The sequence below is a fragment of the Bos taurus genome, chromosome 4, assembly GCF_002263795.3.
Source record: "Bos taurus isolate L1 Dominette 01449 registration number 42190680 breed Hereford chromosome 4, ARS-UCD2.0, whole genome shotgun sequence".
Classification (NCBI taxonomy): Eukaryota; Metazoa; Chordata; class Mammalia; order Artiodactyla; family Bovidae; genus Bos; species Bos taurus.
Window position 1 is genome coordinate 5,330,035 of NC_037331.1, and position 22,968 is coordinate 5,353,002.

The 22,968-nt window shown below is 45.9% G+C and overlaps 1 protein-coding gene across 6 annotated transcripts in view; it reads left to right on the plus strand.

Moving 5' to 3' along the window:
* The first annotated feature begins 5,485 nt into the window (after positions 1-5,485).
* Positions 5,486-22,968, plus strand: part of DDC (dopa decarboxylase) — a 105,784-nt gene continuing 88,301 nt past the window's right edge. For 2 of the 6 annotated variants that reach the window (NM_173907.3, XM_024990406.2), the window contains exon 1: positions 6,458-6,582. The gene's annotated coding sequence lies outside the window, so the exon portion shown is untranslated. Of the gene's footprint in view, positions 5,593-6,457; positions 6,583-16,273; positions 16,379-17,197; positions 17,350-22,968 lie in introns of those variants that run through there. The other 4 variants (XM_024990403.2, XM_059885375.1, XM_024990404.2 and 1 more) reach the window with 4 other exon arrangements.

A 22,968-nucleotide genomic window follows, 5' to 3' on the forward strand; every position in this document is an offset into this window, starting at 1 on the left:
TGAAGAATGTGGGTTCTTCTTGGCCGAGTCATTCATAGGAAGTTTGTGTAGGAAAGAAAGCAAGAATTGTGTCTGATGCTAGCAGGACAAAGTAAATGAATGCGATTTCAATTCAGTTCAGTTCAGTCGCTCAGTCGTGTCCAACTCTTTGCGACCCCATGAACTGTAGCACGCCAGGCCTCCCTGTCCATCACCAACTCCCGGAGTCCACCCAAACTCATGTCCATTGAGTCGGTGATGCCATCCAGCCATCTCATCCTCTGTTGTCCCCTACTCCTCCTGCCCTCAATCTTTCCCAGCATCAAGGTCTTTTCCAAAGAGTCAACTCTTTTCATGAGGTGGCCAAAGTATTGGAGTTTCAGCTTCAACATCAGTCCTTCCAATGAAAACTCAGGACTAATCTCCTTTAGGGTAGACTGGTTTGATCTCCTTGCAGTCCAAGGGACTCTCAAGAGTCTTCTCCAACACCACAATTCAAAAGCATCAGTTCTTCAGTGTGCAACTTTCTTATCAATAAACACAAAGGGTCATGGATGTGAATTCCAAGACCTTGACAATATTAGTCATCAAGATTGATCTTCCAGCCCACTCCTCTCCCTCCCTGGGGTCACACCTGCCTTTTCATTCAGCCTCACACACCTTCCAGACAAATGTCCCCAAATGATTTCATATTATTTTGCAATGCAACAACTTTTCCCCCTTGGTTGTTCTATGGCAAATTATGCAATGTCATTTTTGATAATTATGGAGTTTTGTCATTTGAAATAAAAGTTATGAAAAAGTCTCTTAAAAATAAAAAAGATTCTATTGTAATTTTACATTCTTATACAAACTCGTGCACACACATGAGCATAGATGTCTACACGGGCTATAGCACAGGATTCCTAGGGAAGACCGGGGCCCAGCTGGGGACTCATCTGGAAGGTGTGTGAAGAATGAAGGCAAAGGTGGGTCTGAGCACAAGTGGATGGAGAATGTGCCCTTATGCAGGTGTGTGTTGTCCAATTTGATAGCAGTAGGTACGCATGACCATTATTTAAACTGCAATAAAAAATAAAATGAACACTTCGGTTTCTTGGTTACATCACCCTCATTTCAAATCCTCGATAGCCACGTGTGGCTATCCATAGTGTATGGATGGTGGTGGTGGTGTCCAGCGGCCACCACACTGGACAGTGCGTTGATAGGACGTTGTCATCACAGGAAATCTTGTTGGACACGGCTGGTCTTATGGGAGCCGGAATGAGAGGCTAAATTAGAGACGTGGGGATGGATGGTTGGAAGGCGGGGGCAGTTCCCTTGAGAGTCAGTCTCCCTGTGTCTGGGTGATGTTCTGAATTAACGAAGCCAGGTCCAAGGCTAAGGGCACCTGCACCCGTGGGGCATCTCTGCCTCACCCCGTGGGTAAGACAATACTAACTTCTCGTTTGCCAGAGCAGGGTGACACCATCCGCTGTCTCCAGTTTGTTTGGGTACACTTTGCTTTCCAATTATAATTGAATGGTTTCACATCATAGGCATACACTGTATACAAAGCTCAGTGATGTCCACTTAGCCCCCCACCAACATGACTCCACTGAGAAAAAGCATGCTTCCCAATTTGACATCAGCCTATCCAGTGACCAGATCTCCTGGAGTGAGCCAGAGGTAGAAACTCTACCTTTTGTATTTCCCAAAATAATCACCACTACTGTGAGCATCTCCCCAGACTGAGTGCAGCTTTAATGTCTAAATATAAAGTGCATGTGTTTACACACGACTCTAAATGTAAGCAGGGCTCTATTGCTGTGCATCTGAAAAGACAGCCACATATCTGCAGGGGTAAGAACGAGCCACGTGGGACCTCTCGGAGATGGCTTTGTCCAGCGTGATTACACGGAACACAGGGATCATTCCTGACACTTTGACACTAATTCAAAACCAATCTGGACAAAGTGTTGGAATTTCTGTGGATGAACTAAAGCATCGTGGAGGATTCATCCAGCCAACTAGATTCAAAAATATGCAATGCTGGGTGTATTTCTTATTGGAGGAAGGAGACTAACGTCTTTTTATTTTGTACAAAAAGTGAAATTATGTTGATATTTTGTCGTTGCACCACTTCTATTGTACATAAAATATGATTTCACGGAACTTTCTGGGAGGACTGAGGTAGAGTCTAAGGTCATTCAGAACATCGATGGTTTTCTGCTGCATTGCTGAGTCGACAGCTGAACCTTGCTTTAAGGGTGGGCTGCACAGCTGTACCAAACCTGTGTTTCTGACACTTCCTCTCCAGAATGGACACCTTCAAGATGAGGCAGGGCAAGTGTATTCCTGGTCTTACTCCCAGGGGTCCTGACTCAGAAGGCTGGGTAGGAGACAGACCCATGCCTCTGTGCCAGCTCAGCAAGATTCAGTGCAGCTCCCATGGGGAAGGAGAATTCTAGAAGCTGCCCCAAGAGCCAGGCTTGTGTGTTCCACATCCTCAGGCCTCTCTTAAACCTACAGAATTAAAATCTCTGACTTGGTGATAAAAGCATTTGGCCAGCACAGGGGGGTGGGACCGTCCCCAACTTACAATGAGCGTCAGGATTTTAGGGTCCACGTACTCTCTTTGTTTTCATCCCTTCCAAGCCACCAGAGTTTTCAGCTCCTAAGATAGTGATCTTGGTAGAATGTGATGGGAAAGGCTTAGAATTAAATCCAAAAATCCCTGAAGCTGTCTTGGAGAGCACCCAGTGAGCACACAGCCGGCATAACTGGAGGGCCCCTGGGGACTCAGGCACCTCCAGACTCTCCGCCCACTGACAGGCCCCATGTGGTGGAAGCCATGCAGCCCCCACGGTGCCCCCTCCCCACCCCCTCACACCAGCCCGATTGCCGCTCAGGGATCCTCTGGCACCTTCCCACCACTCTTTTCGCACTGAGTCACTCGCAGAGGCTGGCAACAGCCTGCATGACGTCGTACAGAATCCACGGGGAGTCTGTGGCCAGGTAACTGGGCAAAATCAAGGCCTCCTGAGGCACGGAACCGTCCTCTCTCCTGCCTGCCTGAGCACCCAGCAGGAGCCTCTTCTGGCCTTTACCCCACCTCCTCCTTTGCAATCTGGCCACTAACACTACATCTGCACCCCCTGCCTGAGCACCCAGCAGGAGCCTCTTCTGGCCTTTACCCCACCCCTCCTTTGCAATCTGGCCACTAACACTACATCTGCACCCCAAATGAGGTGAAAAAGCCAATGCGAGAGGGAATTCCCTAGTGGTCCAGTGGTTAGGACGTGGTGCTTTCGCTCCTGGGGCCCAGGGTTCGATTCCTAGTCAGGGAACTCAGATCATGTAAGATCTTGCAAGCCATGGCAGTGCAGCCAAAAGAAAGAAGAATGTGCTGAAGCCCAGTGGAATGTATTAGCCTAACTATAATTAGTTTGAGTAGCTGAGCAGCGTATAGCTCTGTCTGTGCTCAGCCGAGCCAACCAGCCCCCTCCCGGGGCTCCCCCCCTGCCCTCAGGTCCTGCTGAGGCCTGGCCCCTCCCAGGCTGAGTCCTGCTCCCTTCAGAGCTTGAAATAATACAGGAGATAGAAGCCTGAAATTCCCAGAAGAAAACTACAAATTGCTAAGGAACATATGAGCACCACTTTTTGAATGAAATGAACAATAAGTACTGGAATAGCTGTTTGCCATTAAAGGCTGCCTCCTCCAGCTTTTGTAGTTACTCTTGAATCCTCACTTGCAGATTTTACAAACCCCAGCCTCCTTTATTTCTCTAGAGAGAGAAAGAGAGAAAGAGGTGCCAGCTGTCGTCTTTGATCATAACCTATGGTAAGAAACGCTGTCATCTAGTGGCCCAGCGTGCACACACACAGTAATTGAACAGAAATTTCAGGAAGCGCCGTTTCCCTTGTTAGGTGCAAAGCCCCCTCTTTCCCATTCTGTTCTGTTCTATCTGCTTTCCTTTTTTAAAATGCTGGTCATGAAGTCTCCAGACTGGTTTCATGATTCAACAATAGGTCGATCCCAGTGAATCAGAAAGCACTGAATTGGAGAACCATGTTGAAGGGCTGACACACCCAACCTCAGACTTGCTCTGAAACTGCAGTGACCAAGGCCGTGCGGACTTGCTGGAAGCAGAGAGAAGAGGATCGACAGAACAGAACAGAGAGCCTGGAAACACTGGCACAAAGAGAATCAACTCATCTCTGACACAAGACCGAAGGCAGCACAGCAGAGCAGAGACAGTCTTTTCAACAAACGAAGCTAAAACAACTGCCACCCACGAGCAAAAGATAAATCTAGGCACAGACATCACACCGTCACAAAAACTGACTCCACATGGATCACAGACCTGGATGTAGGACGCAAAACCACAAAACTCCCACACTATGACGTGAGAGACAACCTAGATGAATAGAGGAGTTAGCGATGGCATTTTGGCCACAATACCATAGGCACAGTCCACAGAAGTAGAAAGCAAGCTGGACTCCATTAAATTTAAAAACTTCCACTCAGCAGAAAATACGGAACTGACATTGTCAACTACTCCTAAGAAGAGTGGCTTTTCCAAGAAAATTTGACTTCTTGGATATTTCTCCTCTGCAGATTCAGTCTCAGGGTTCGGGCTAGGATTAGGACTAGGGCTTAGGGGTTAAGGGTAAGGGGTTAGAGGTTAAGTCTGTTTAGGGTTGGGGTTCGAGTTAGGATTTAGGTTGAAGTGTTTAGGGTTATAGGGTTGGGGTGGGGGTCAGAGTTGGGGTCATAGTCATCATTAGTGTGGCCCCTTGGCTTTCCACCACCTGCTTCACTGGAGTCTCCAGGGCTCTCTTGCTGCTCTCCACCAAGTAGGGATATTGAAGTTCCTACATGTGTCTCCAGGGCTTCCCAGGTGATGCTAGTGGTAAAGAACCCATCTGCCAATGCAAGAGACATAAGAGACACCCGTTTGATCTCTGGGTCGGGAAATTCCCTGGTGGAGGGCACAGCAACCCACTCCAGTATTCTTTCCTGAAGAATCCCATGGATAGAGGATTGTGGTCGGCTATAGTCCACAGGGTCACAAAGAGTTGGCCACAACTGAAGCAGCTTAGCACGCATGCAAAGGTGTCTCCAGACCAGATGGCGTGGCTTTGACCCTGCAGAGAGTTGCTCAGTGTGACCAAGGCACGACTGTCGCTGGGAGAGGAAAAGTCTTCTTAAGACCATGGACTGGGGGCAGCTTTACTGCATCTGCCTGGAAGATCCACCCACGACAGCACCAGAAGGGATTCTTCACCTCCGAGCTGCATTCCGTTGGAGATGTGTTCTGTAGAAAAGTTCCAGTCCACACGGTACAGTGAAAGTACCTAGAATCCCCACTCCAGCATCAGCGAGCCTCCAACTCTGACCTATGGACACAGGACTTAGTTAAGGAGGCTTGGCAGAGGCTGTCCATGACTCATCACTTTTGCGCACACAGCTGACGTCCGGTGACTCTGCCCAAGGCTGCCCCTCGGCACTGGAGCCTGCTGTGCCTGAGTGAGGGCTGAGCAGGGGAATTACCAGCCTTGACAGGCGGGCAGTCTGTCCTACCTCCTTAGTCCTGCGGTGTGGGGCCTGCCCACCTGGCCACCACAGGGGTAAGTGGCTTGGAAGTGTGCCCGGTGCTGCCTAACAAAATAACAACTAACAAAATAAACAACTTGCACTCCAGTCTGTGTCTTAGGGCAGCTTTGGACGAACCCAAACTAAGACAAGAATGTCCCTGGAGTGAGACGACGGGGCTATAGAAGGGAAAACGCCCTTCCCAAAGGTCAGATCCTCACAATTTAACTCCATCAGTGTGCTTGCAACCCAGACCTCAGCAGAATATTTGATGAACAAATATTTTAAATATGATTTATTTTTGAACAAATGATTTTAAAGTTCCTCTTGAAAGAAATATATATGAAAGCAGCAAGGATTCTTTTTTAAGAAAAATGATAAGGGGTTTCTTGCCTTTCAAGAACCCAAATACACTAGAAAGTGATGCATTTGTATGTATGCCTGAAATTAACCCAACATTGTAAATCAACTATACTTCAATTTAAAAAATTAAAAATAACAAGAATATCTTAAAAAGGAAAGAGGCAAAGTTTACACACTGTAGCCCTGGCACAGAAATGAAAGAACAATTTCACAGGATCAAAACAACAAACTCAAGAAACACAAATATTTTTCAAAAATCATGTTGGAAGGATTACTCTATCGAGGGAAAAAAAAATCAGAACTTTATCCTAAGACTTACCCTAAAATAAATTTCAGATGGAGGAAAGTTCTAAAGATAAATATCTAAAAGTATAAAATACTAAAAGGAAACAGAAGTAAATGTGTATACATTCTGAGTGAAGAATCGTTTCCCAGGTTCCCCAGAGATTTCTCAAGATTTCCTTGACCTTTATCACTATTAGAAATTAATGTTTAACCAGCGTATGACGCTGGAAAGGCAAGGGCTCACGGACCTGAAGCAGTGAGAAGAGTGCAGGGCTTCAGCCCAGCTACCCGGCTGCTCCCACGTGTTCTCCCCAACCCCCAAAGCTGGCAAATCTCAGACAGGAGTGGAGACCCAACAGGGCCAGAATTCCCAGCAAGTAAGTCCTGCTTTCTAACTTGATTACAACTGTTGGGAATGGCTTTACTCTGTCGCCCCAGTGCTGGGCTTTGGCGTAAAGCGGCAGTGCGCCGGCTGTGAGCCTGGGGGTGCTGAGCTGACATGCGGGTGCTCACAGGGGCATGCGCCACCGCGTGATGACGCAGACACGGGGCGCCGTCTCCAGACGGCCGCTCACAGCGAGCACAGGACACACGTGGACTCCTCTGCTCTCTGCCACGTGCCACCCATGGGGTCTGGGGCTCCGAGCCCTGTCTCTTCCTCTCTAAGATGGGGGTTTTAACTGTACCTACCTTGTCAGATTTGGGGGAGCACTGATTCTCATAATGTATGGGAAATACTCAGCATATCGGAGATGCTGAGTAAATATTAGCTCTTCCTTTACATTTCTAACAACTGTGACTCTGCAAGGCTGTCCCTTCGTGACATGTGGTGTAGTCTCCTCAGAGGTAAATTCAGAATCTAACTGTGCAGTGGGATTTGAGAGAGTTGAAGGATCTTCCCTGCCAACCTAGCAGGCTCACTATAATCCCATCGGAAGATGCAATTCTGGAGGAGAAACCTTTGCTTCTCCATCCAGCTGGCATTCAAACAAGAACTTCTAGGTGTATTTTGTGTGCTGAGACTCACAAACTTGGTCCCCAGTCATATCCTCATTTCACAAGGGAGAAAACCGAGACAGAGGAGGTGAGAGACGTGGTCCAAGACCTCAGAACTCGTGACCAAGGACTGGGACCTTCCTGTACCATCTGAAGTTTTCTGTCCTGCTACCCTGGGAGAGTGGTGCCTTTTTAAAGCACCTATGAAGCCTGGGGCTTGTAGTGAGTGCCCCAGGAAGAGTTAATAGGAGCTGCTTGGAGACCAAGGAGCACGGTCTGGAGGGATTGGATGGGAGGAGGTTGTGGTGGGAATGGAAAAAGTGGGAGGGCGAAATTCAGGGCACAGCTGGGAGGTGGAGAGTGCAGGGCTGAACAAGAAGTGGGAGGCTTCGGGTTCCAAAGCGGGTGAGGGCACATGGGCATAGTCTTCTTGGGAAGTCTCCCTGTACCTGGCCGGGGGGCCCGGTGCTCCCAGTCCTTGAGGATCTCTTAGGAGAGGTCCTGATGGCCATCTTCTGAGGACCTCAGGAGGCTCTCAGTCAGCCTCGCGATCCCTTGTGATGGGGCCAGATGACAGGTCTGAAGGAGTTCACCCCTGCCCTTTGGGCTCACTTGTATGAAGGCTTGGGACAGACATGCCCCAGAGAACTCCACTCAGAGTGGATTGATGACATTCTGAAACCAGGAAAATGTTGGTGCTGCTTAAAATTTAAATCATAACTTCCAGACTTTTAAAAATTACTAAATGATGCGTAAAGAAGTAGAGCCCTGAGTTTCAATGCACCTGGGCCTCTGATGACTGAGGAAGAGCAGGGGTGTTTCACTTTACAGCAAGGTCATTAACAAGTAATCTATTAAGCGGCATGACTTTATAAAATGATAAAAGGTTCAGTCCACCAAGAAGTAATGTATTTCTAAACACATGTAGACCTAATGGAAAAGCCTTAAATATATTAAGCAAATTTTGGCACAACTATGGAGAGAAATCAGCAAATTCACCACCATAACAGACTTCAACACATCTTCAGCAATGACTGTGAGCTGGATGATAGAACAAGCTAACAAGAACATTAGTAAAGATTTAAAATATGTCAACAAGTAAGAGTCTTGGTTTATTTGATGTACTGTCTACCCAATGATTAGAATAACCCTCCACCCAATATTAGAAAACACACTTTCTTCTCTAGAGTACAGGAAATGTTTACAAAACTTCAGGATGTATTCATAGCAGGCTGAAGGAGAGTTTCAGTGTCGGTCAGAGAATTGCTAAAATACCAGTCGCTTTCCAACCACAGTTCAATTCAGTTAATTAAATTACAACTGAAGAAAAAAATAAGTAAAAATTGCTGTGCATGTCTGAAAATTTGGGGGAAGCTACAATTTAACTCATGAATCAAATTTAAAATGTAACAGAAATTAAATAATGCTTGGAAATAAGTAGCCAAGGAGGGGCGGCCACAAGGAAATACCCCTCGTCCAAGGTAAGGAGCAGTGGCTGTGCTTTGCTGGAGCACCTTGAAGAGATACCCCATATCCGAGGTAAGAGAAACCCAAGTATAAGACGGTAGATGTTGCGAGAGAGCATCAGAGGGCAGACACACTGAAACCATAATCACAGAAAACTAGCCAAGCTGATCACACGGACCACAGCCTTGTCTAACTCAATGAAACTAAGCCATGCTGTGTGGGGCCACCCAAGATGGACGGGTCATGATGGAGAGATCTGACAGAATGTGGTCCACTGGAGAAGGGAATGACCAATTACTCCAGTATTCTTGCCTTGAGAACCCCATGAACAGTATGAAAAGGCAAAATGATAGGATACTGGAAGATGAACTCCCCAGGTCAGTAGGTGCCCAATATGCTACTGGAGATCAGTAGAGAAATAACTCCAGAAAGAATGAAAGGATGGAGACAAAGCAAAAACAATACCCAATTGTGGATGGGACTGGTGGTGGAAGCAAGGTCCAATGCTCTAAAGAGCAATACTGCATAGGAACCTGGAATGTCAGGTCCATGAATCAAGGCAAATTGGAAGTGCTCAAACAAGAGATGGCAAGAGTGAATATCGACATTCTAGGAATCAGCGAACTGAAATGGACTGGAATGGGTGAATTTAACTCAGATGACCATTATATCTACTACTGCAGGCAGGAATCCCTCAGAAGAAATGGAGTAGCCATCATGGTCAACAAAAGAGTGTGAAATGCAGTACTTGGATTCAATCTCAAAAATGACAGAATGATCTCTGTTCATTTCCAAGGCAAACCATTCAATATCACGGTAATCCAAGCCTATGCCCCAACCAGTAATGCTGAAGAAGTTGAAGTTGAATGGTTCTATGAAGACCTACAAGACCTTTTAGAACTAACACCCAAAAAAGACGTCCTTTTCATTATAGGGGACTGGAATGCAAAAGTAGGAAGTCAAGAAACACCTGGAGTAACAGGCAAATTTGGCCTTGGAATAGGGAATGAAGCAGGGCAAAGACTAATAGAGTTTTGCCAAGAGAACGCACTGGTCATAGCAAACATCCTCTTCCAAACACACAAGAGAAGACTCTACACATGTACATCACCAGATGGTCAACACCGAAATCAGATTGATTATATTCTTTGCAGCCAAAGATGGGGAAGCTCTATATAGTCAGCAAAAACAAGACCAGGAGCTGACTGTGGCTCAGATCATGAAATTCTTATTGCCAAATTTAGACTTAAATTGAAGAAAGTAGGGAAAACCACTAAACCATTCAGGTATGACCTAAATCAAATCCCTTATGATTATACAGTGGAAGTGAGAAATAGATTTAAGGGACTAGATCTGATAGATAGAGTGCCTGATGAACTATGGACAGAGGTTCATGACATTGTACAGGAGACAGGGATCAAGACCATCCCCAAGAAAAAGAAATGCAAAAAAGCAAAATGGCTGTCTGAGGAGGCCTTACAAATAGCTGTGAAAAGAAGAGAAGCAAAAAGCAAAGGAGAAAAGGAAAGATATAAGCATCTGAATGCAAAGTTCCAAAGAATAGCAAGGAGAGATAAGAAAGCCTTCCTCAGCAATCAATGCAAAGAAATACAGGAAAACAACAGAATGGGAAAGACTAGAGATCTCTTCAAGAAAATACCAAGGGAACATTTCATGCAAAGATGGGCTCGATAAAGGACAGAAATGGTATGGACCTAACAGAAGCAGAAGATATTAAGAAGAGATGGCAAGAATACACAGAAGAACTGTACAAAAAAGATCTTTGTACAGACCAGATAATCACGATGGTGTGATCACTGACCTAGAGCCAGACATCCTGGAATGTGAAGTCAAGTGGGCCTTAGAAAGCATCGCTATGAACAAAGCTAGTGGAGGTGATGGAATTCCAGTTGAGCTATTTCAAGTCCTAAAAGATGATGCTGTGAAACTGCTGCACTCAATATGCCAGCAAATTTGGAAAACTCAGCCACAGGACTGTAAAAGGTCAGTTTTCATTCCAATCCCAAAGAAAGGCAATGCCAAAGAATGCTCAAACTACCACACAATTGCACTCATCTCACACAGTAATAAAGCAATACTCAAAATTCTCCAAGCCAGGCTTCAGCAATATGTGAACCGTGAACTTCCAGATGTTCAAGCTGATTTTAGAAAAGGCAGAGGAATGAGAGATCAAATTGCCAACATCCACTGGATCATAAAAAAAGCAAGAGAGTTCCAGAAAAACACCTACTTCTGCTTTATTGACTATGCCAAAGCCTTTGACTGTGTGGATCACAACAAATTGTGGAAAATTCTGAAAGAGATGGGAATGCCAGACCACCTGACCTGCCTCTTGAGAAACCTATATGCAGGTCAGAAAGCAACAGTTAGAACTGGACATGGAACAACAGACTGGTTCCAAATAGGAAAAGGAGTACATCAAGGCTGTATATTGTCACCCTGCTTATTTAACTTATATGCAGAGTACATCAAGAGAAACGCTGGACTGGAAGAAGCACAAGCTGGAATCAAGATTGTCGGGAGAAATATCAATAACCTCAGATATGGAGATGACACCCCCCTTATGGCAGAAAGTGAAGAGGAACTAAAGAGCCTCTTGATGAAAGTGAAAGAGGAGAGTGAAAAAGTTGGCTTAAAGGTCAACATTCAGAAAACGAAGATCATGGCATCCGGTCCCATCACTTCATGGGAAATAGATGGGGAAACAGTGTCAGACTTTATTTTTTTGGGCTCCAAAATCACTGTAGATGGTGATTGCAACCATGAAATTAAAAGACGCTTACTCCTTGGAAGGAAAGTTATGACCAACCCAGATAGCATATTCAAAAGCAGAGACATTACTTTGCCAACGAAGGTTCGTCTAGTCAAGGCTATGGTTTTTCCTGTGGTCATGGATGGATGTGAGGGTTGGACTATGAAGAAGGCTGAGCACTGAAGAATTGATGCTTTTGAACTGTGGTGTTGGAGAAGACTCTTGAGAGCCCCTCGGACTGCAAGGAGATCCAACCAGTCCATTCTGAAGGAGATCAGCCCTTGGATTTCTTTGGAAGGACTGATGCTAAAGCTGAAACTCCAATACTTTGGCCACCTCATGCGAAGAGTTGACTCATTGGAAAAGACCCTGATGCTGGGAGGGATTGGGGGCAGGAGGAGAAGGGGACAACAGAGGATGGGATGGTTGGATGGCATCACCGACTCGACGGACATGAGTTTGAGTAAACTCCGGGAGTTGGTGACAGGCAGGGAGGCCTGGCGTGCTGCTATTCATGGGGTGACAGAGTCGGACACGACTGCGCGACTGAACTGAACTGAACTGGAAATAAGTGATAAGGAAATATACTAATTATAAAACTTGAACTGCATATTGAAAGCAGCACATAGAAGAAAGAAAATAGTTTTAAATGCTTATATTAGAAAGTAAAAAGGCCAAAAAAATAATGAGGTAATCCGTCAACTAAAGATGTTAGTAAAAGAACAACAGGATAAAGATCACTGCATGCAGGCAACAATAAAGACAAAGAAGATAAATCAGTGAAAAACAAAATAAATGTAAACTAAAGAGGATTAACAAAGCCCAGTGGTTTTTTTTTTTTTAACTAGTATAATAGACACAATTTTCGTAATATTAGCTAAAGACAAAAAGAGACAGGAATAGATAAATAATACAGTAATAAAAGGGGATATAATTATAAACCCAACAAACTAAAAAGCTAATGACTGTATCATAAAAAAGAATTCTTGTCATTAAATCTAAAAAGCTGATGAAATAATATCAAATTGGGTTCAAGGAGAAATAGAAATCCTGAAGAGTCCTATAATAAAAATAAATTGACATTAAAACATATCCGCAGAAATGAAGGGGAGGGGCCAATGATTTTATGTATGATTTCTTACACTCTTTCAGCAACTGCAAAATTCCAAATTTCAAAATTATATGACTGTTTCAGAGAATCAAAAAAGAAGAAATTACCTTCAGATCAGTCTGTGAGACCATAGAATCTGACAATAAAACTAGAGAAAAAATTCTATACAAAATGTTAATGCACCACAGTTTTATCCCAAGAATAAAAAGATATTTGAAAATTAGAAAATTTATTAATGTGACTCATCACTTAACAATTCAGAGTAGGAAAACCATAAGATTTTTTACTTTTGGTGCAGAAAATATTTTGATAAAATTAAACATCTATTAATTTTTAAACTAGGAATAGAAGAAATCATCTAATAAAGAATATCCGGGGAGTTCCCTGGCGGTCCAGTGGTTAAGACTCCACACTTCAAAGGCAGGGGAACAGGTTCAGTCCCTGGTTGTGGAACAATATCCTTCCATTCAGCATGGCCCCAAAAAAAATTTTTTTAAAGGCTATTCAATAAAACCTGGCTGTGAATAGTGCAATGTTAGAAGTGGTCCTTTTAAAGTCAATGGGATGAGATGTTCACCACCACTGCTTCTATTAATACTGCGTCAAAGGCCCTACCTAGAACAGTGACAGGCACATAAAGAATTTTAAAAGTTAAGTTTTCTAGCAATCACATTAGCAAAATTAAAAATATGTGTGCACTGGAGTAGAATATTTTAGTTAGAACAACAAAGTGAAACGTAGCCCTGCATTCAAATTATGTAGTGGAGAAAATTTCCACATTGCTTCAGTTTTTAGATTTAAATTTAAATTATTAAATAAAGTTAACAGAAGCATTCACTTCCACAGGAGCACTGGCTGCACTTCAAGAGCTCAGTAGCCAGATATGGTTCATATCTCTGATGTGGGACAGTGCATCTTAGACAGTGCAATGAGACAAGAAAAACAAATATGTAAAAGAACTAGAAAGAACACTTTCATGATTCACAGATGATACGACTGATTACATTGAAATCCACCTGAATTAACAAATTATTGAAAATTCTGAGAATATAGTTAGGCGGCCAGAAAAAACATCAAACACAAAATCAATTGCAATTCCATATGTTGGCAATAAACATCTATTTTCTTGGATTATGAACAAGAAAAATCACTTTTTCACATATTTATGAGACATTTTGTTTCCATTTCTGGTAAATGCTTGTGTTTCTACTGAATTGTGTTCTTTACTGAAAAGTTCTTTTTAAATGCATATTTCTTTCTTTTTTTTTTTAATTTTATTTTATTTTTAAACTTTACATAATTGTATTAGTTTTGCCAAATATCAAAATGAATCCATCACAGGTATACATGTGCTCCCCATCCTGAACCCTCCTCCCTCCTCCCTCCCCATACCATCCCTCTGGGTCGTCCCAGTGCACTAGCCCCAAGCATCCAGTATCGTGCATTGAACCTGGGGCATCTCGTTTCATACATGATATTTTACCACTATGAGGTACCATTTCACACCAGTCAGAATGGCTGCAATCCAAAAGTCTACAAATAATAAATGTTGGAGAGGGTGTGGAGGAAAGGGAACCCTCTTACACTGTTGGTGGGAATGCAAACTAGTACAGCCACTATGGAGAACAGTGTGTAGGTTCCTTAAAAAACTGGAAATAAATGCATATTTCTAAACCCGTCATTCCACTCTACAGGTTGTCTTCCTAGTTTATGTAGTTTGAAGAACAGATATTTTTAACAGTAACGTAATCAAATTTGTCAGGGTTTTATGGTTAGCTGATTAAGGAAACCATTTAAGAAATCTTTTTCCTCTACATTCATAAAAATATGTCTATTTTTCTCTATTATCCTAAGAAGTTTGCCTTAATGGTTAAGAATTTAATCTATCAGGAATTTAGTTTTGTATATAGAGTGAGAAATGGATTCAATTTTATTTTTTCCAAGCAGCCAACCAATTGTTCTAGAACCATTTAATAGTTTAACCTTACTCCATTGATTTGCAATTCCACAAGTTTATTTTCTAAATTTTTGTGGCATTTTTTCCTGGCCTCTCTATTCTGTTAGCTTTGCCAGATGCCTATCCTTATATCAAAACTGTTACAGTTCTGCAGCTTCATCTGTGTTGGTAAGAGTAGAGCAGAAATGTAATACTCTTTTTTCTCAAGAACATGCTGGTCATTCTCAGACTTATGCTTTTCCATTCATATTTTAGAGTCAGATATCTGGGTGGGATTTTGATTAAAGTGCTGTTGAATTTGTTAATCAGTTTGAGTGAAATGGAAATATTTACAATGTGGAGTGTTCTTACAGGTGAGTGGCCATTTATTTCCATTTATTTAGGTCTTCTTGAGTGTCCTCCTAGGAGCTTTTGTGTCTCTTCATACAAGTTTTGCACACCTTTTGTAAGATTTTGTTATGGCCATTCCTAGTGTCCTGTTCCTGACTGAGTCAGAGCTTGTCATGTCCCTGGGACGGGGAAGAAGCCACCCAGGTTACCAGCAGGGTGAGAAGCAGGTCCAAGCTCAGACCTGGGGCCTGATGTCTAAAGCCTGCACTGCATCTTCAGGAAACTTCACATCTTGTTTCTTGATGTTGTTCAGTCGCTCAGTTGTGTCCGACTCTTTGCAACCCCATAACTGCAGCACGCCAGGCTTCCCTGTCCTTCACCATCTCCTGGAGTTTGCTCAAACCGATGTCCACAGTCAAAAATTCTTGTTTCTACCTTCCAAATCAATTCATATCTATTTAGTCTCTTCCCTACAATTTACTCTCCAAGCAACAGTTGGTGGAACATTTAAACCCTCAGGAACAACATTTCTCAGCCTCCAAGACTTCAGTAACTGGAAATGCCCTCCAAGAGCAGTCAGGCCCCATGTTGGGGCTCCCTTCTGGGCGGTTCCCTTCTCACAGGCTTGGCTTCTTAGCCCTGGTCACAACTGGCCACTGTGGCTTTCTCTCGGCTTATTCACTCACCATCTGCATCCACTCCTGAGGTGCCACACAGCAAGCTCATCTGGCAGTGCCCAGCCTGCCTGGTGAAGGATGCCCTGCTAGGTCACGTGTGCTAGCTGTGTGACCCTGGACAAATTTCTGAGCCTCTCTGGGCCTCCATTTCCTTATCTATAAACTGGGGGTGCTGATCATATTTACCTTCTTATGGGAGTTGTGAGGGACTGAGTGATTCTGTGTAATAGGAAAAAAAAAAACGCCTATACAAGAAACTTTTTAAACGCTAAATGTAGTATTATTGCAGTCACTATGAAACTGGAGGTTTCACTCTGGTCTCACGGCGCCCTCTCGCAGAGGTCGGTCATCACATCTGGATCCCTCCACTCAGCCTCCACGGTGATACAGGATTCACAAGAGTCTGCGCTGGGCCAGGCTCCCGGCTCAGCGGGCACCGCGTGCAGATCCCGCTGGAGCCAAGCTTTCCAGCCATCCCGTCCAACTTTCCCCCTCCCTTCCAGGCCTCTAATCGTGCAGAGCGGGGCCGGGAGACCAGATCCTCTGTGGCTCCTGGCGAGGTGGTTCCGAGCTCAGTCGGCACAGCACCCTGAGGTCTGATCCCTGCACTCAGAGCAGGGCGGAGGGAGGGAGGAAGCTGCGCGGGGCGGGCCCGGGTCCCTAAAGGCCCCGCCCATCGGCCCGCCCACAAGCCCAGCCCACCGGCCCAGCCTTGGCCCCGCCCACTGCCTTGGCCCCAGCCTGCTGGGAACCCAGCAAAACAGATGCCCCTTTGAGCAGATGCTGTGTCATTAAAGCCAAGGGGGAATGGCTGTCTGTGGTCTGTGCGGAGTTCCCAGCTCCTGGCTGCACCACATGCCACGTGTGTATATGTTTGTGATGGTGTGTGTGTGTACATGGCTGTGTATGTGTGCCCTGTGTAGTTTATGTGTGTGTGTGTGTGCCTGAGCATGTGTGCCATAAGAGAGTGGATGGCGGGAGCCGGGGAAGCTGGTGCCCTGCTGGCCTACGTGGGCTCCGGCCAAGGTGGGCCCTGGTCTCAAGCCTAGGTGGGCTCTGGCCTAGGTGACCCAGGCCCTTGGGACCTAAGCTCGCCTTAACTGAGGAAGGAGCCCTGCTCCATAAGGCCTGGATCAGCCTGCGCAGTGAGGTGGATGAGATGGGAAGCCCAAGTTCAAAGAAATCCCTGATTTGAATGCTGGTCAGCTTCAGGGCTAAAAGAACAGGACATTGAATTCTGTTCAGTGTTGAATCCAGGATTCAAATCTTTGCCTGCCTCTGTCTCTGTTTCTCCATCTGGGCTCCTGGGATTGGCCCTTGCAGCCTCCTGTGGCCAGGGCAGTCCCCTGCACAGCACAGTGGGGCCCGGTGGCCCCAAGCAGGTACAGCACTGACACAGGGCAAGTCCTCTCACTTGCCTTGCCCAGGCCGGCCTTTCTTTGCCCCTTGGGAGAGCCAGGAGCCTTCTGCTGATCAGAGGTTGCCTGGAGAGACTCCAGAAGAACTGGCCCCGGTCTGGCTCCTGTACAGGGCCCTGGAACCCTGAGCCCCTTTCCTTGTCTTCTTGCCCTCCCCGCTCCCAGGCCCTGCAGGCTCCGCTGTCCCTGGTCCCTGCTCTTCCCTTCAGGACCCTCACGTCCTGCGGAGGGTGGGGAGCAGGAGGACGGGGGGTGGGGGGAGATGCTGCAGAGTAAATAATCAGAGCGAGCTGCTCTGATTGGCTTTAGGGAGGCGGACACTGTCTACATAAATGGCAATTGCATCCTCTGTGCCTTTTAACTGTCACCAAGGAGGAGAGAGGAAGAGACAGAGAGCAATCACCTCGGGCTGCCTGTGAGTACCGCTCTTTGTCCTCATAGCCTGGGGGGACCAGACTCAGAGGGGAAGCCAGTTCCTGGTGCTGGGGGCCCTTAAGTTTGGGGATGCTGGGGATGGGAGGTTTGCCTGTTGATTGCAGCTGGGTGGATCTCCTCTGGCCAGCTGGGAGGGGTGCATCAGCTGTGTGCAGGTGTGGCAGGCTACCGGAACTTTTTGAGAAGATTGGTGCCAATCTAAGTTCCCTGCTTTTGTGTGTGGCATGTCTAAGCAACAGGTGAGATAAAGAATCAGAAACTTCTGATAATTTTTAGCCCGTGATCTCTGAGCCATAATAGCAACAGAACAGAGCGAGTAGAAATGATTTCTCAGGCTGGTTCGTGGTGCATCTGAAGCGCACAGAGGCCAGGAGATGGAGACCCGGGGAGAATATGGACCCCTCTTGTCCTCTGCTGTGAAGGGCATCCTCCTGCACGATGCTTGTAAAAATCAATTGGGTCCGATGTTTACAAAGGGCTAAGTACACAGTAGGTGGTCATTAATGTGATCTATATTACTAATAAGCAAGTAAGTAAACTGCAGGTGGGAAAACGCGGGGATTCTAATTCTGGTGAGGGAACCATCTGCTCAGGGTATGTTATTTTCTCCCGTTTTCAAGGGAAATTCAAGTAGGCGACTTGGGTTTTCTCCTTCATCCTATTTCTCTCACAGGCTCCAAGAGTTGGGTCTTTACAGTTGATTTCTTATTTAAATAGCAGTGTTTTTCTTCTGAGACAGAACCAAAAACAGAGGGGACCGTTGCCACATAAAAAGCAGCCAGGACAATGGTCACCCTGGAATGGTTAAGACAGGCAAGATGAGGAGAATCTGGGTGTTTCCTGAAAAAAATCGTGACATTCACAGCAGCCTCTCTGTGTCTCCCAGGTCCATGGCAGGTGGGCTGGCGGTTTGCTTACAATGATCAAAATAAAACAAAATCCCTTTGTGAAAGTGTTAGCCACTCAGTTGTGTCTGACTCTTTGCAACCACAGAGACTTTAGTCCACCAGGCTCTTCGGTCCATGGGCTTCTCCAGGCAAGAGCACTGGAGAGGGTTGCCATTTCCTTAAACTTCCACGAATTCAAATAAATAGCTGGGCAGTTTATTTATGCACTTTCCCCTCTTCATGATGTTTATTCTGAAGGTCTTACCTTGTTAACTCGTCATCTGAGTCTGGTGGCAAGTTTAGGGAGAGACTGCAGGAAAATTTGACTCCCTCCATATTTCAGAAAAGCTGTCCTCAGTCTCTTGGATCTCTTCGGCATTTCTGGAGGAGGACACTCGGGGCGCAGGAGGGCAGCAATACGGCCTCAGAGGAAAGGTTAAAGTCCCCCTGTGCTCTGCATCCAGCGAGGTTCCCTGTAAGTGAGGGGTGTGGGGGACCCCAGACCAAAGGGAATTGGATGGTGTCCTGAGCTCACAGACCACGTGTGAAACCACTGATGAGCTGAGGGGCTTAGTCCAGCCACCTGCTTCCCTGAGCCCATCTCCTCATCTCGAGAGTGGGGATAATTTTGCTGCTTTGCGGAGCTGCTGTGGAGATTTAGGGCAGAGGTGAAGGGCTACCCCAGGCCATGGACGGTCACCATTGAGCATTTGTCAGGGTTTGGAGGAGCTGGGGGAGAAGTGCTTCTGCAGGGTCGTTCAGCCTCTGCCTGTTTCTGTCGTGTTGGGACCAGCGCAGGTTGGGGCCAGTGCCCTCACCTGGAGCGTCTTCTGGTGACCAGGCAGGACCCTGACAACACTGGCTCTGTCTCCCCAGCCCAGGTGGGAGCCCCTAGGGATGGGCACTCTGACTCCTCAGGCCACGTGAGAACGCAGGTGGCAGACAGCCCAGGTGTGTGTGTGGCTGTCCAGCCACAGGGGTCAGGAGGAGGCTGGCTTCAGGGTTGGAAATGCCAGCAGAGCTGTTCCTCTTACCAGCTCTGGCCTCGATAGGAGCATCCGCCCCTCAGAGCCTTAGCAAGATGGCAGTGTTAACACTGGCCAGGGTGCTGAGAGTGTGAATGATGTAAGGCATCCAACGAACTCAGCAGAAGGCCAGGCAACACCGATTCCTTTGTTTTCTTGGAACATAGGATGGAGCCACCAAGTGGCAAGCGTTCCCAGGATTTGACTTGGGGGATCCTCAGTTGCAGGCTCGTGAGCGATGTGGTGACAGGCCTGCACCCGTGCCCAAGGAGTGAGTGTTCACAGTGAATCCAGAAAGTCAGTGTTTACTCCTGACCCAATTTGTGGGAAAAAGTGGGGACTTCATAAAGCTTGTGCCAGAGATACTGCCTAGACGCACAGTGGCAGGTGGCAGGTGTTTATTCTAGCTGGGAAGTCAATATGTATTGTAGTCACAGGGCATCCTGCCTGTGATGAAAAGAAGCAGGCAGCTAAAACATCGTCTCAAGTCTATAAAAAAGGCAGAAGGTTGTGACCTTTTATCAATTATTAACGTGACTCCAAGAGAATAAGAGAAGGGGGTAGGGTGAAGGATCGAGAAAAAAATAAGGAAAAAAGTTAAGGGGGAGGAGGTCTAGTCTGACACTAAATTAAAATGGAAACAGAAGAGGAAAGTTCAGATTCAAGTGACTGATGGTTCTTATGTGACTATCCTAGAAGAGTAAACAGGAGTGAAAACAATAAAATTTTAAGCTTAATTTGAAGCTTAAATTTGAAAACTTTAAACTTAATTTGAAAAGCTAGCAGGGATGGCGTGTTCATGCCTATGAAGCCTGATGGGTGACATTTTTTTTAATTCTAGTTTTTCTGGAAAGAAATTTGGCAACATACCAAAGAACTGTAAAACTCACACCTTTGAATCCCATTGGGAATGATTATCTCTGAGGGACAGATTCAACAGGGGAGAAGTGCTTGGCCCTATGGTGGGTAGCTCACGGCTGCTTTCCCCACAGGAGTGCTGTTCACAACAGCCAACAAACTGCAATTAATGTGGGATGTGACACTTTGAAATCAGCAGGTATTGATAAGGTACATATGAGCACGATATTAATGTAATTGCACACGGTGTCATTAGGCTTCGGGGAAAATAGGTGGTAAGAGGCTGCTAAACGACACACATGTCCTGACGACAGCTGTTTGAATGGTCTGAGCTCAGGGATAAAGTAAAATACTATTAACTGGCTAAATGTCACCAATAATTCTCTACTTTTGAAGTTGCTTAAATTGTGAGTTTTTCAGCCAGCTTTGTATTCCATCCCAACCCATCTGCAGGAGCATGAGTGAAATCAGTATCTTCCCATGAGAGTAAGATTGAAAAATTGTGCTGTGCCTTTCTTTATGGCTCCTTCTCATAAAGAGTTTCTGGCCAGGAAAATACTAAGATGGGGACTGTTCATTAAGCAGGGACTGAATCAGAAACAGATGCGAGATTCTCATGTCAGAGGAGCGAGGCTTTCCTCTCTAAGTTTGATCTGCATCCAGGGCGGGCATGCTCTCTCCTCACCCTCCATTTCTCTCCTACTTCCCTGGCACTCTGTCTGACCCCGTGATGATCTGACCTGCTTCTTTCCTAACATAAGGATGCATAAATGCCAGACTTAGCCAGCATTCTGAGTCTGAGAATTGCAGTGTCCTGTGCCTGCAGCATCTCGCTGCCCGATTACAAGGGGCCAAACCAGGACTCCAGAGGTCGTGGAGCCAGCCGGCGGCTACCCAGCCACTTACAGCAGAGCCAGGACTCATGTTTGTTGCTCTGACCTTAACCCCTGCTCTCTCTGCTTCTCACGACTGCTGGGAAGAGGAGCACGGTCGAGGGATGGCAGAGAGGAAGACTCTGGTTTTATGAAGTGCAGTAGGGAACCTCTCTAATCCAGACCCAGCTGGCCAGAGAGGAGGTGCCCCCTGGTGTCCAGCCCTGACAGGGAGAGCCCACTGCCCATCGCTCAGGCTTCTGTGGGGTTCCCCTCTGACAGCAAACTCCTGGTGATGTTGCCATGGCATGGACCACAGAAGCGATAGTGTGCCCTACTTAGAACCCTATGTGATGCTTAGCGCTGTGCCATTTTACAGACTGAAGACGGAGGCGTGGAGGCCCAGTGGCCTGGCCAGAGGCCCACCTGCAGTGAAATGTGGCAAGCAGCTTGTCCTCCTAGTTACCCTGTGTCAGGGATGCAATCGGAGAAGGGAGGTGCCCTTGGAGACTGCCTCCTCCTGGCCTCTAGGGAGCATCTAGGAAATCATTCCCGGAATCTCAGGGAAAAACTGGTTTTTCATTCTGATCTAGAGGGTTGATCGTACTGTTTCCAGGAAACCCCCAAGCTGTTGGAGATGCACTGTGCCTGTGTTTGAGTCCAGTGCATTCAGTTTGTGGTGGGTCAGGGGTCAGAGTGCTGCGTCCTGTCTCTCTGAGCCTCAGTGGATTTATTGCTCAGGAGGTGATAATAGTCTTGATAAGATTGTTAGGAAGATTAACTGGAGCCCCTGCAAAAAGTTGACATTGCACTTAGTACATGTAAGTTAATGTAAATGTTGACCATTTTTTAAAAGAAAAATTGTGTTGAACTGTACTTGATTTACAATGTTGTAAGTTTTGCTGTGCAGTAAAGTGATTCTGTTACACGTACATATATTTTTTAAAATACTGTTTTCTTTTATGCTTTATCACGGGATATTGATTATAGCTCCCTGTGCTGCATAGTAGACCCTGGTGTTTATCCACCCTGCATATAATAGTTCGTGTCTGCTAACCCCAAGCTTCTAGTCCACCCTGCCCCCGCTGCCCCTCCCCCTTGGCACCCACAAGTCCATCTTCTCTGAGTCTATTTCTGTTTTGTGGATAAATTCATTTGTCACTTAATATGCTAATCTCAGGTCCATCCATGTTGCTGCAAATGACATGATTTCATTCTTTTTAATGGCTGAGTACTATTCCATTCCGGTGGCTCAGAGAGCAAAGCATCTGCCTACAATGCAGGAGACCCAGGTTCGATCTCTGGATTGGGAAGATCCCCTGGAAAAGGAAATGGCAACCCACTCTGGTACTCTTGCCTGGAAAATCCCATGGACGGAGGATCCTGGTAGGCTACAGTCCATGGGGTCGCAAAGAGTCAGACACGACTTCACTGTTTCACTTTTTACTGTTCCCTTCAATATATGTACCCCGTCTTCTTTATCCATTCAGCTGACAGTGGGTATCTAGGCTGCTTCCATATCTTGGCTATTGTAAATAGTGCTGCAGTGAACGTTGGGGTGCATGTATCTTTTTGAAGCCAGATATTTGCCCAGGAGTAGGATTGAAGGATCATATGGTAGCTTTATTTTTAGTTTGTTTAAGGACCCTCCATACTGTTCTCCATAGTGGCTGCACCAATCACATTCCCACTGATAATGTAGGAGGATTCCCTTTTTTCCACACAGTCTCCAGCATGCATGGTAATGTTGACCATTTTTAAACTGATGCAAGAGTCCCTATTTCACCAAGAACACCTCAGCTTAGGTAAAGTAGTTGTATGAGTGTAAGAAAGTGGTAAGAGAGTATAGAGAGGACAGAGTGCTTGGCAGGATACATGGGCTCTGCCTCAGCTCTGCATTCATCCCTGGGAAGACTCTCAGCACCTCTTCCTCCTGTACGATGAGGGTAGCAGTGGC